Here is a 14,679-nt window from a genome sequence, read left to right as displayed (position 1 = left end):
ATCAGACCATAACATATTTTACCACATGCTTTTGGGAGACTTCAGATGTGTTTTTGCAAAATTTAGATGGGGGTTGGACGTTTTTCTTCGTAAGAAAAGGCTTCCATCTTGCCACTCTACCCCATAGCCCAGACATATGAAGAATACGGGAGATTGTTGTCACATGTACCACACAGCCAGTACTTGCCTGATATTGCTGCAGCTCCTTTAATGTTGTTGTAGGCCTCTTGGCAGCCTCCCTGACCAGTTTTCTTCTCGTCTTTTCATCAATTTTGGAGGGATGTCCAGTTCTTAGTAATGTCACTGTTGTGCCATATTTTCTCCACTTGATGAAGACTGTCTTCATTGTGTTCCATTGTATATCTAACGTCTTGGAAATTATTTTGTACCCTTCTCCTGACTGAAACCTTTAAACAATGAGATCCCTCTGAAGCTTTGGAAGCTCTCCGCAGACCATGGATTTTGTTGCAGGATGCTATTAAGAAAATGTCAGGAAAGACCTGCTAGAAGAGCTGAACTTTATTTGGGATTAATCAGAGGCACGTTAAATGATGGCAGTTGTGTACCGACTCCTATTTAACATGAGTTTGAATGTGACTGCTTAATTCTGAACACAGCTACAACCCCAGTTATAAGAGGGTGTGCACACTTATGCAACCACATCATTTTGTTTTTACATCCCCTCCCTAAAAGATTTCAGTTCGTTTTACAATTGAGTTGTACAGTTTCTAGGTTACATTAAAGGTGGAAAAAGTTCTGAAATGATTTACCTTTGTCTCATTTTTTACATCTCAGAAACCTGACATTTTAACAGGAGTGTGTAGACTTTTTATATTCACTGTGTGTGTGTATACATACACACAATGGGGATGGAAAGTATTCAGACCCCCTTAAATTTTTCACTCTTTGTTATATTGCAGCCATTTGCTACAATTATTCAAGTTCATTTTTTTCCTCATTAATGTACACACAGCACCCCATATTGACAGAAAAACACAGAATTGTTGACATTTTTTGCAGATTTATTAAAAAAGAAAAACTGAAATATCACATGGCCCTAAGTATTCAGACCCTTTGCTGTGACACTCATATATTTAACTCAGGCGCTGTCCATTTCTTCTGATCATCCTTGAAATGGTTCTACACCTTCATTTGAGTCCAGCTGTGTTTGATTATACTTGATTAGGAAAGCCACACACCTGTCTATATAAGACCTTACAGCTCACAGTGCATGTCAGAGCAAATGAGAATCATGAGGTCAAAAGGAACTGCCTGAAGAGCTCAGAGACAGAATTGTGGCAAGGCACAGATCTGGCCAAGGTTATAAAAACATTTCTGCTGCACATAAGGTTCCTAAGAGCACAGTGGCCTCCATAATCCTTAAATGGAAGACGTTTGGGACGACCAGAACCCTTCTTAGAGCTGGCCGTTCGGCCAAACTGAGCTATCGGGGGGAGAAGAGCCTTGATGAGAGAGGTAAAGAAGAACCCAAAGATCACTGTGGCTGAGCTCCAGAGATGCAGTCGGGAGATGAGGGAAAGTTGTAGAAAGTCAACCATCACTGCAGCCCTCTACCATTCGGGGCTTTATGGCAGAGTGGCCTGACGGAAACCTCTCCTCAGTGCAAGACACATGAAAGCCAGCATGGAGTTTGCTAAAAAAAAAAAACACCTGAAGGACTCCAAGATGGTGAGAAATAAGATTTTCTGGTCTGAGGAGACCAAGATAGAACTTTTTGGCCTTAATTCTATGTGTGGAGAAAACTAGGCACTGCTCATTACCTGTCCAATACAGTCCCAACAGTGAAGCATGGTGGTGGCAGCATCATGCTGTGGATTTGTTTTTCAGCTGCAGGGACAGGACGACTGGTTGCAATCGAGGGAAAGATGAATGCGGCCAAGTACAGGGATATCCTGGACGAAAACCTTCTCCAGAGTGCTCAGGACTTCAGACTGGGCTGAAGGTTTACCTTCCAACAAGACAATGACCCTAAGCACACAGCTAAAATAACGAGGGAGTGGCTTCACAACAACAACTCCGTGACTGTTCTTGAATGGCCCAGCCAGAGTCCTGACTTAAACCCAATTGAGCATCTCTGGAGAGACCTAAAAATGGCTGTCCACCAACATTTACCATCCAACCTGACAGAACTGGAGAGGATCTGCAAGGAGGAAAGGCAGAGGATCCCCAAATCCAGGTGTGAAAAACTTGTTGCATGTTTCCCAAAAAGACTCATGGCTGTATTAGATCAAAAGGGTGCTTCTACTAAATACTGAGCAAAGGGTCTGAATACTTAGGACCATGTGATATTTCAGTTTTTCTTTTTTAATAAATCTGCAAAATCAACGTATTTCAAAAATGCTATAAATTGATTTGCATTTTAATGAGTGAAATAAGTACTTGCACCCCTATTAGCAAGATTTCTAGTTCCCAGGTTTCTTCTATATGGGTAACGAGCTGGGATTAGGAGCATTCTCTTAAGGGCCCTTTCACACTGGGGCGGTTTGCAGGCGCTATTGTGCTAATAATAGCGCCTGCAAACCGACCCGAAACAGCCGCACACTGGATCGGTGCGCTAGCAGGATGGGAAAAAAAGTCCTGCTAGCAGCATCTTCGGAGCGGTGAAGGAGCGGAGTGTATACCGCTCCTGCCCATTGAAATCAATGGGACAGCGCGGCTATACTGCTGGCAAAGTGCCTCTGCAGAGGCGCTTTGTGGTGGTATTTAACCCTTTCTCGGCGGCTAGTGGGGGATAAAACCGCCCCGTTAGCAGAGGAATACCGACGGTAAAGCGCAGCTTACAATATCGGCATTTTACCGCCGACGCCACCCCCGCCCCAGTGTGAAAGGGCCCTAAGGCACCATGCACACTGGACTTAAAAAAAAATGTTGATTCTACAGGCGTTTGATGTTTTTTTTCTCCTGCCTCTAGAAGCACTTCTATTGTATTCTATGTGTCTTTGCACATTATGACTACTACAGGCGTTTTCTGTCAGGGACGTTCAGAGGCAGGAAAAAAAACCCTTCTCTATCGCGTTTTCTGGAGAAGTCAGTCTCTCTTACACTGCTCTTATTTCTTCTGAACGTCAAGTTTCAAAGTTTTTTAGTAAAAATGCAATGCAGTGTGAAATGCATTCTGGTTATTTTAGGAGTAAAACTTTTGCAGAGGGGCGTGTAGTGCAAAAAACACCTATAAACTAAAATTCTTAAACTCTCATAGACTCACCTAAACTTTGTACAATATGCTTTCTATTTGTGTCTTTTATGCCATGTTTTTTAAGCTAAAAACGTTGAAGTTTTTTCTGCTCCGTGTGCACGGAGCCTAAAGGGAGTGTTCCTAATCTCAGCTTGCTACCTGTATAAAAGACACCTGTCCACAGAAGCAATCAGATTCCAATCTCTCCACCATGGCCAAGACCAAAGAGCTGTCCAGGGAAAAGATTGTCAGGGAAAAATTTGTAGACCTACACAAGGCTGGAATGGGCTTACAAGACCATAGCCAAGCAGTGTGGCGAAAGGGTGACAACAGTTGGTGCAATTATATGCAAATGGAAGAAACACAAAATAACTGTCAATCTACCTCGTTCTGGGGCTCAATGCAAAATCTCACGGAGTTTCAATGATCATGAGAACGGTGAGGAATCAGCCCAGAACTACACGAGAGAATCTAGTCAATGATCTCAAGGCAGCTGGGACCATCATCACCAAGAAAACAATTGGTAACACACTACGCTGTGAAGGACTAAAATCCTGTAGCCCCCACAAGGTCCCCCTGTTCAAGAAAGCACATGTACAGACCGTCTGAAGTTTGCTAATGAACATCTGAATGATTCAGAGGAGAACTGGGTGAAAGTGTTGTGGTCAGATGAGACCAAAATCAAGCTCTTTGGCATCAACTCATCTCGTAGTGGAGGAGGAGGAATGCTGCCTATGATCCCAAAAACACCATTCCCGTCGTCAAACATGGAGGTGAAAACATTATGATCTGGGAGTGTTTTTCTGCTAAGGGTACTTGACAACTTCACCGCATCAAAGGGATGATAGACAGGGCCATGTACCGTCAAACCTCGGGTGAGAACCCCCTTCCTTCAGCCAGGGCATTGAAAATGGGTCATGGGAGGGTATTCAAGCATGACAATGGAACAAAACACACAGCCAAGGCAACAAAGGAGTTGCTCAAGAAGAAGCACATTAAGGTCGTGGAGTGGCCTAGCCAGTCTCCAGACCTTAATCCCATAGAAAATATGTGGAGAGAGCTGAAGGTTCGCGTTACCAAACATCAGCCTTGAAACCTTAATGACTTGGAGAGGATCTGCAAAGAGGATTCGGACAAATCCCTCCTGAGATGTGTACAAACCTGGTGGCCAACTACAAGAAATGTCAGACCTCCGTGACTGTCAATAAGGGTTTTGCCAAGTATCAAGTCATGTTTTGCAAAGGGGTCAAATACTTATTTCACTCATTTAAATGCAAATCAATTTATAACTTTTTGAAATGCATTTTTTCTGGATATTTTTGGTATTCTGTCTCTTACTGTTAAAATAAACCTACCTACCTTTATTAACAGATCACTGTGTCCATCCAATTTTAAAGTTATTCAAGTAAAAAAAAAACAAAAAAAAAACAAATGTTATACTTACCTGCTCTGTGCAATGGTCCTGACTCCTCCCCCCCATAGCAAGCCTCTATTCACACAGTGTGTGGATTAGCCCCGCCCCCTGCTCTCTTCTCATTGACTCACTGGCAGAGATTGACAGCAGCAGGAGCCAATGAGAAGAAAGACCCAGGAGAGCCGCTGCTCTCATGCACATTTCTGGATCAAGATGGGGTTCAGGTAAGTAGAAGGGTTGGCTGAGGGGGCTGCACCTAAGTTTTTACCTTAATGCATAGAATGCCACTTTTGTTTGTTTAAAAGGACTGCTAAAGTGATATGTGGGAAACATATTACTTAGAACTTATTACTTATAACAAACAATATTATGCTGCCACTGTAAGAGTATATTGCTACAAATATTTTTTTTCTGATACCAATATTTATTAGCTGTCAGCAGGCACAAACACCAGCTACGAGGGTTTGTTTCCTTGTTATTCCAGGAGTTGGAACGTTGGTTGCTAGGCCTGATTCACAGTATCCTGTTTAGACTGATATGGCCCCTGCCTATTTATATTACAATGGTAATACTTTATACAACGCATTTCCAGTTATTATGTATAGTGGTGAGTTAGTGAGAACAACTTGTTTGCTTTCAGTCTGCAGTAGGCTCTAGTATATGACTCTAAATCAGACTAACCTGACTATTTTGTTCAAACATTTTAACAAAAGTATTAATATTTATTTGATCCCACCTGATGTTATGCAACAACACAAAAAAGAAAACTTTTTTACATTACCTGACAATATCAGATCTACTCAAGTGTCTTTATTTACTATACAGCAGGAGGACTCTGACCATGCAGATCTCTCTCACATTTCATCAGAATATCAAACAGATAACACAAAAACATTTCTTTCACTCATGGTTAGTGTTTGGCTTAGGCCATTTATTATCAATCAACTGTGTTTACTCTTTTTAAATCATAATGGCGACAGAAACTACCCAAATGACCCTGATCAAAAGTTTACATACCCTGGTGATTTTGGTCTCATAACATGCACACAAGTTGACACAAAGGGGTTTGAATGACTATTAAAAGGTAATCACCCTCACCTGTGATCGGTTTGCTTGTAATTAGTGTGTGTGTATAAAAAGGTCAATGCGTTTCTGGATTCCTGACAGACCCTTGTATCTTTCACCCAGTGCTGCACTGACGTTTCTGGATTCTGAGTCATGGGGAAAGCAAAATAATTGTCAAATGATCTGCAGGAAAAGATAGTTGAACTGTATAAAACAGGAAAGGGATATAACTATATCCAAGGAATTGAGAATGCCAATCAGCAGTGTTCAAACTCTAATCAAGAAGTGGAAAATGAGGGGTTCTGTTGAAACCAAACCACGGTCAGGTAGCCCAACTGAAATTTCAGCCACAACTGCCAGGAAATTTTTCGTGTTGCAAAGAAAAACCCACAAATAACTTCAGGTGAAATACAGGACTCTGAAAACATGTGGTGTGGCTGTTCCAAGATGCACAATAAGGAGGCACTTGAAGAAAGATGGGCTGCATGGTCGAGTCGTCAGAAGAAAGCCATTACTAGGCAAATGCCAGAAAGTATCCTGCTTACAATATGCCAAACAGCACAGAGACAAACCTAAAACTTCCTGGCACAAAGTAATTTGGAATGATGAGACCAATACTTGAGCTTTTTGGCCACAACCATAAAAGCTACATTTGGAGAGGAGTCAACAAGGGCTATGACGAAAGGTACAGGAGGTGGATTGCTGAGGTTTTGGAGATACGAGCTACACAGCCACAGGAAATTTGGTCAAAATTGTTGGCAAGATGAACACAGTAGGCCAAGTGGACCTGTCATTGGCTACAGCAGAATAAAGTGAAGGTTCTGGGGTGGCCATCTCAGTCTCCTGACCTCAATATCATTGAGCCACTCTGGCTCAAAACACACGTCTCAAAACGTGCAGTTCATGCAAGACAGCCCAAGAATTTACAGGAACTGGAGGCTTTTTGCCAAGAGGAATGGACAGCTTTACCCTTCCAGAAGATAAAGAGCCTCATCCACAAATACCACTTAAGTCTTCAAGCTGTCATTGATGTTAAAGGGGGCAATACACGGTATCAAGAACTGGGGTATGTAAACTTTTGATCAGGGTCATTTGGGTAGTTTCTGTTGCCATTATGATTTAAAAAGAATAAACACAGTTGATTAATAATAAATGGCTTCAGCCAAACACTAACCATGAGTGAAAGAAAAGTTTTTGTGTTCTCAATATTCTCTGAAAAATGGCCAAGAAATCATAAATTCTGCCAGGGTATGTAAACTTATGAGCACAACTGTGTATATAGTCAGGTCCATAAATATTGGGACACTGACACAATTCTAATCTTTTTGGCTCTATACACCACCACAATGGATTTGCAAAGTTGCAGACTTTCAACTTTAATTTGAGGGTATTTACATCCAAATCAGGTGAACAGTGTAGGAATTACAACAGTTTGTATATGTGCCTCCCACTTTTTAAGGGACCAAAAGTAATGGGACAATTGGCTGCTCAGCTCTTCCATGGCCAGGTGTGTTATTCCCTCATTATCCCATTTAAAAGGAGCAGATTAAAGGTCCAGAGTTCATTTCAAGTGTGCTATTTGCATTTGGAATCTGTTGTTGTCAACTCTCAATATGAGATCCAAAGAGCTGTCACTATCAGTGAAGCAAGCCATCATTAGGCTGAAAAAACAAAACCAACCATCAGAGAGCTAGCAAAAGCATTAGGTGTGGCCAAATCAACTGTCTGGAACATCCTTAAAAAGAAAGAAAGCACCGGTGAGCTCAGCAACATCAAAAGACCTGGAAGATCATGGAAAACAACTGTGGTGGATGACCGAAGAATTCTTTCCCTGGTGAAGAAAACACCCTTCACAACAGTTCCAGATCAAGAACACTCTCCAGGAGGTAGGTGTATGTGTGTCAAAGTCAAGTCAATCAAGAAAAGAGTTCACCAGAGTGAATAGAGGGTTCACCACAAGATGTAAACCATTGGTGAGCCTCAAAAACAGAAAAGGCCAGATTAGAGTTTGCCAAACAACATCTAAAAAAAATCCTTCACAGTTCTGGAACAACATCCTATGGACAGATGAGATCAAGATCAACTTGTACAAGAATGATGGGAAGAGAAGAGTGTGGAGAAGGAAAGGAACTGCTCATGATCCAAAGCATACCACCTCATCAGTGAAGCATGGTGGTGGTAGTTTCATGCCGTGACCATGTATGGCTGCCAATGGAACTTGTTCTCTTGTATTTATTGATGATGTGACTGCTGACAAAAGCAGCAGGATGAATTCTAAAGTGTTTCGACAATATAATCTGCTCATATTCAGCAAAATGCTTCAGAACTCATTCGACGGCGCTTCATAGTGCAGATGGACAATGACCCGAAGTATACTGCGAAAGCAACCAAAGAGCCAAGTCAATCACCTGACCTGAATCCGATTGAGCATGCATTTCACTTGCTGAAGACAAAACTGAAGGGAAAATGCCTCAAGAACAAGCAGGAACTGAAGACAGTTGCAGTAGAAGCCTGGCAGAGCATCACCAGAGATGTAACCCAGCGTCTGGTGAGGTCTATGCATTCCAGACTTCAGGCTGTAATTGACTGCAAAGGATTTGCAACCAAGTATTAAAAAGTGAGAGTTTGATGGATGATTGTTAATCTGTCCCATTACTTTTGGTCCCTTAAAAAGTGGGAGGCACATATAAAAACTGTTGTAATTCCTACACCATTCACCTGATTTGGATGTAAATTAAAGCTGAAAGTCTGCAGTTAAAACACATCTTGTTCGTTTCATTTCAAAATTATATATATATATATATATATATATATATATATATATATATATATATATATATATATATATATATATATATTATATATATATATATATTATATATACATACACATATGTCTATTAACTGAATGATAGATATCCATCTCACATGACTAAGTGCTGATTAAAGTGCCCTGAGAATTATAACACATCAGAATAAATAATTCCCCTGCTGGAGCAAAGTGGATCGTGCTTTACAGGAGTCTTTTTGATTTCCTCTGGATCAACTGTGCATATAGGATTCTGTATATGAAGATTTATTTATTTATTTATTCTGTTAAACCAATATAAAAAAAAATGATTAAACTAGATGGACTTGTGTCTTTTTTTTTTTTTTTAATGTACCAGCTTTACGAGATTAATTAAAAAAAAAAAAAGTTTAAAATTATACTTAATACATCATACTTAAGCAGGATGGCAACTGATATGAGGATATGCGATATTCTTATAGAAGGTAACTATTCATTCTTTCAATTTTAAAATTTCCTTGTCAAAAGAAGTTTATTGAGTATACAATATTATAAAGATACATAAAGTAAGTTTACAAGGATCTATAAAGTAAGCTCATTGTTTTACAGTAGGGTTTATATAGGTAAATATCATGAAATTTCAAATATTAAACATTGGGTTCACGTAAACCTAAATTAAAGATATATATCATTTCCTTAGTTACTTTTGTAGGTATTTAAATGATTTATACCTACTATACATATTGTTTACAAGTAGAGTGTATATAGGTCAAATAAATTCTGATAATGAGCTTTAATCGTAAGGTGGAGAAAAGGAAAGAGAAAGAAGAAAAAGGGTTGAAAGGTAGAGGTATGGTCCACAAGGTTGTCCCGCTCGTCAGTTTATTATTCTTTTTAGTTCTCTTTGAAGCCTTAGAATGGGTGTCTCTGTAAGTCATTTAATCTGTTACCATGGCAACAGGACAGAGTCATTGAAGTTTGACAGGAACTGTTGTTTTATCCAAGGATGCCAAAGTTTTTCAAATTTTGGAATTTGATTTTGATCGATGGCTACCATCTTAGCATGGGACATTATATTATTCATTCTGTGAATTGTTTCTGCTAGTACCAATGTAGGAGATTTCCATGCCTTGGCCACTGTTTGTTTTGCAGCCATTAGTTGGATCATAAGTTTGAATTGAGAGAGTGTTAACCATTCCGGTTTTAGATTAAGTAAAGTTAAATATGGATCTGGTTGTATTATTTTTTTAAATATTTTAGATGCAATCACGAAGACTTCCTTCCAGAAGGTTTGGATTACTGGGCACGTCCACCATATGTGTAAATATGTGCCTATTTCTGGGCATCCTCGAAAACAAAGAGCTGAGGTATTAGGTGAATATTTTGCCACTCCAGCGGGTACAAGGCACCAGCGAGTTAGGACTTTATAATTTGTCTCCAGTGCTAAGATGTTGGATGAAGAGGACTTAGATGTGAGCCATATGTTAGACCAGTCCGTGTCTTCTAAAGTTCGTCCCAGGTCCTCCTCCCACCTCTGAACGTAAGAGGGTCTATTAAGATTTGCTACTCCATATAATTGATTATAAAGTGATGAAATTGTACCTTTAGCAAATGGATCTTTTGTACAGATTGATTCAAAAATGGATAATTGGGATAATGGTGTATCCCCCTTTAGGAATGGTATATAGAAATTTTTGATTTGGAGATATCTAAATATCTCAGAGTTTGGTAGATCATATTTTTCTCTAAGCGATGGGAATGAAAGGAATGATTTAGATGCTATGAAGTCATTTAGTGTCTGAATGCCTGATGTTGTCCAACCTTTAAAAGAATTTGGGTAGATCCATGCCGGATAAAAGGCCGGATTTCTGATAAAAGAAAGGAGAGGATTGTGTGGAGATTGTAACTGATATTTGGTTTTTAGTTTATCCCAGAGAGATTAGAAGTGTTTAGTTATGGGATTATGAATTTTAAAGCAGTCTTTAGGATCAAGCCATAATAAATTTGATATTAATAGAGGGTCATTTTCTGAAGCCTCTATAAATACCCATAATGGGATTTCCTGTTTTGCATGGTATTTGGACAGACTGGCCAAATGTGCTGCTCTGTAGTAGTTAGTAAAATTAGGGTATCCCAGGCCTCCTTTATTTTTGGGAAGATGTAGTGTGTGTATAGGTATACGTGGTTTAGAAGAGCCCCATATAAACGAAGTTGCTCTTTTTTGTACTATTCTCAAAAAATAGGAAGGAATTGGAATAGGGAGGACTCTGAATAGATAAAGCAATTTGGGTAGAATAGTCATTTTGATTGCATTAATCTTCCCTATCCAGGATAAAGGAAGTTGCGACCATTGTTTTATTAGATTTGTGATCTGTCTTAATACAGGAGGATAATTGGTTGAGAATAAGTCAGAATGAGATGCTGTTAAATGAATTCCAAGATATGGGATTGATTTTTCTGCCCATGTGAATGGGAGTGCAGCCCTAGCCGGGATCAATTCCATGTTTGTGAGTGAAATATTAAGCACTAGGCATTTCTTAGAATTAATCATAAGGCCGGATAGGGCTGCAAATCCATCAAGAGCTGGTATTAAGTTAGGACCAGAGACCTGTGGTGATGATAGAAAAAGTAATATATCGTCTGCAAATATACATAATTTGTGTGTAATACCTCCTACTTCAATGCCAGTTATAGTTTGGTTTGTTCTGATGTATTGGGCCATGGGTTCGAGTATAAGGGCAAATAATAAGGGAGATAATGGGCAACCCTGTCGGGTACCTCTTTCGATATTAAAGGCATCAGATTTGTATCCAGCATATTTTATATAGGCTTTCGGTTTATTATATAATGCTTTGATCCATGTTAAAAAATTGGGGTCCAAAACCCCATTTTTGTAATGAATATTGCATATATTGCCAGGATACTGTGTCAAATGCCCTCTTAATATCGAGAGATAGAAAACAAAGGGATTTTCCGTTTTTTAGCAATATGTGCCAATAACACTGCCCTGCGTATATTATCGCCTGCCTGTCTATTTGGCATGAAGCCTACTTGATCTCTATGTATTAAATTTTCCTATAATGCTATTGAGGCGTTTTGCTATTATTTTTGCTAATAATTTAATATCGAGGTTTAACAGAGAGATAGGCCGATAATTCACACAGGAAGCATCATCAGAAAGGGGTTTTGGGGTCATACAAACAATTGCCATTAGTGTTTCTTGCCGAAAAGAATGTCCATCTAGAAGTTTGTTAAAAGTTTCAGTGAGAATGGGAGAGAGTATTTCTGAGAATGTTTTATAGTATAAAGCCGAGTAGCCGTCTGGGCCTGGTCTTTTGTTAAGTTTTAGGTCTTTTATGGCGTTAGCAACTTCATCTATAGTTATAGGCTCATCCAAACTGCTTTTTTGATTCTGAGATAACTCAGGTAAGGTTATTTTTGAGAAGAAGGATTCAGCCTCTGTAGGTTTAAATTCATTGTTTGTCTTGTATAAAGTTGCGAGATGTGAGTGAAATTTATGGACTATTTTAACTGGATTACAAGTGTAAACATTTTTTGATAATTTCAAACGTATTGGTTTGAAAGATTTGTTAGTTGAATTTAATGCCCGAGCCAAATATGTACCTGGTTTGTTTGTATTCATGTAGAAATTGTGTTTGGAGCGTTTGAGGGATTTATCAACTGACTCAGTGAGAAATAGATCGTATTCCAATCTAGATTTTTCCAGATGAGATTTTGTACTCTGAGATGGATTATCTTGAAATAATATGTAGGCTGCATTAAAATTGAGTTCTAGTTTTTTTGCTAGATTTTTGCGTTCCCGTTTAAATAGTGCCATTTGTCTTTGTATTGTACCATGCAAGACAGGCTTATGAGCTTCCCACAGTGTTATTGGGGAGATGTCTGTTGTATTATTAATTGATATGTATTCCTTTAAAGCTTGTTCAATGGCCATCTGATGTAGTGGGTGTTTGAGCATTATGTCCGGTAAGTACCACGTTGGGTCATGCGCTTTTGGTATGGCTGAGGCTATAGTAGTGTATACTGCATTATGGTCAGACCACGGAATCGGAATTATATCTGATGCAATAATTTCTGGTATCATTCCTTTTGTTAGAAAAATATGATCTATTCTGGTGAAGGTTTGATGAGGGTGCGAGAAATAAGTGAATTTCTTTTTCATTGGGTTACTTTCTCTCCACGAATCTACCAGATTGTATTTGGAAAGAAGTTGAGAAAAAGGTAATCTAGAAGTTATTTTGGATGGTGTAAAAGGTGATTTATCTAGAAATGGGAGGAGGACCTGGTTCGAATCCCCACACATTATCACTGTTCCTATTTTGTGTGTTAATCACTTGTAATATATGTGAGAGGAATGGTGTAGGTTGTTTGTTAGGAGCGTAGTAGGAAATCACCGTGATTGCTGTATCCATTATATAACCCATGAGTATCAGGTATCTACCTTCTGGGTCTTTAATTTCTGATGATAAGGTGAATGGTGTGGATCGGTGAAATGCAATTAGAGTTCCCCTTTGCTTGGTACAGGCAGAAGCCGTGTAAATTTGTTGATAAAAAGGAGAAATATATTTTGGAGTAGAATCTTTGGTGAAGTGTGTTTCTTGGAGGCATACTATGTGAGCCATCTTGTTATGGAAAGTACGGAAGGCTTTGGTCCTTTTTTGAGGTACATTTATTCCCTGAACATTCAGGGAAAGTATATTCAGTGGTGCCATGGCAACAGATCAAATAGTTTTGACTTACTTTTTGTTATGCAGAGCTGACTGCGCAGATCAACCTGTGTGGACTGAAGAGATGAATAGATAGAAAAGAAACCAGTGAATTCTGGAGTAAAGAGTAAACAAAAAACATATGAGATTAGATGATACATTGTATAAATTATTTTTTGCAAGTAATCACAATTTACCCGTGAAAGAGAATAAATATCTCTCTCAGGGGAATAAGTGCCTTCGTCACACTCCCACATAATATGGTTGGGAGAATGAGGAGGGCTAATGGGGGTACACGGATCTTCCGCTTACAGGAGAGAAGTGCTATGTCAAAAGACATCAAAATGATGTTTCATTAATTGGAGTGCAGAATATAGTTTTTGTTGAAATTATTTATTCCAGGGTGGTTGTATATGGTTAGTCTTGCCCTAGGCTAAATAATTCAGTTAGAAAGGTACTGTTAATAACTTTGGTATTGATGAAGATAATTTGAATTATTTTGGGATTTTAACCCTTTTAGAGTAAACAATTACATATTTTATTCATATGTAACTGTTTAGATATGTTAACTCATAAAATTGAGGTTGTATTGCTTCAGATTAGAACAAAAACATAATTCTAGGAACTAGTTAGGTAATAATATATTTGTTTTAAGAAAAGAAAGAAAAAGCTTCCATTACTTCTGGATTATTGAACATATTTGTCCTAAAAAGTAATAAATCTATTGTTATTACCTGATAATATATAACTGAACAAGAATTTCCTCATTTCACTTATATATTCTAAGGCTATATGAATCAGAAGTAATAAGAAATATAACTGGAATGTAACATGATCCCACACAATGTGTGACATCAGAATGCAGTTACATTCAGTTATAAATACAGGTTTTTTATAGAGAACCATCTCTTAGTATAATAAATGAAGAGATATCAGGAATTAGGATGTCAGTCCATTGAATCTTCTTGGTCCATGGATGATGTGGCATAACGGCCTCTTTTGTGAGAATGATGATTCCCATTTTGTTCTGAAATTTTCTGAGTGCTGCCTGAAGGTGAAGATGATGCCATTCTTCTGCGTGTGGGAGAGTTGCTGCTTGTGGGTTCTGTCAGATTTAATTTTAAAAGGGTTTGTTGTAGTTCATCTGCTGATCTGCTTCTGTAAATTGTACCTTGGTAGTTAAATCTGACTGAAAAGGGGAAGCCCCATTGATACATAATGTTGTGGCGTTGCAGTTCCATTAGTTGGGGTTTCATGGAACGTCTTTTAGTAATAGTAAATTGGGATAGGTGAGCAAAAATTTGATAATTGTGTCCTTGAAAATTAAGTTCCTTTTTTTCTCTTGCAGCAATTAGTATTTGTTCTTTCGTTCTGTAATAATGAAATTTTGTGATTATATTACGTGGGGGTCCATCTTTCTTTTTGGCTGTGAGGGCTCTGTGTACTCTGTCCAGTTCTAAACGTTCAATAGGGATATCTGGCTTTAGTTC

The 14,679-nt window shown here is 38.7% G+C and overlaps 1 protein-coding gene across 1 annotated transcript in view; it reads right to left on the bottom strand.

Moving 5' to 3' along the window:
* CHN1 (chimerin 1) overlaps window positions 1–14,679 on the bottom strand; it is a 194,131-nt gene that overhangs the window by 52,105 nt on the left and 127,347 nt on the right. The gene's annotated exons all lie outside the window — the stretch shown is intronic.

The sequence above is a fragment of the Aquarana catesbeiana genome, linkage group LG06 (assembly GCF_042186555.1).
Source record: "Aquarana catesbeiana isolate 2022-GZ linkage group LG06, ASM4218655v1, whole genome shotgun sequence".
NCBI lineage: Eukaryota > Metazoa > Chordata > Amphibia > Anura > Ranidae > Aquarana > Aquarana catesbeiana.
The sequence above is the reverse complement of the archived record's forward strand: the minus strand, read 5'-3'. Positions and strand labels throughout refer to the sequence as shown.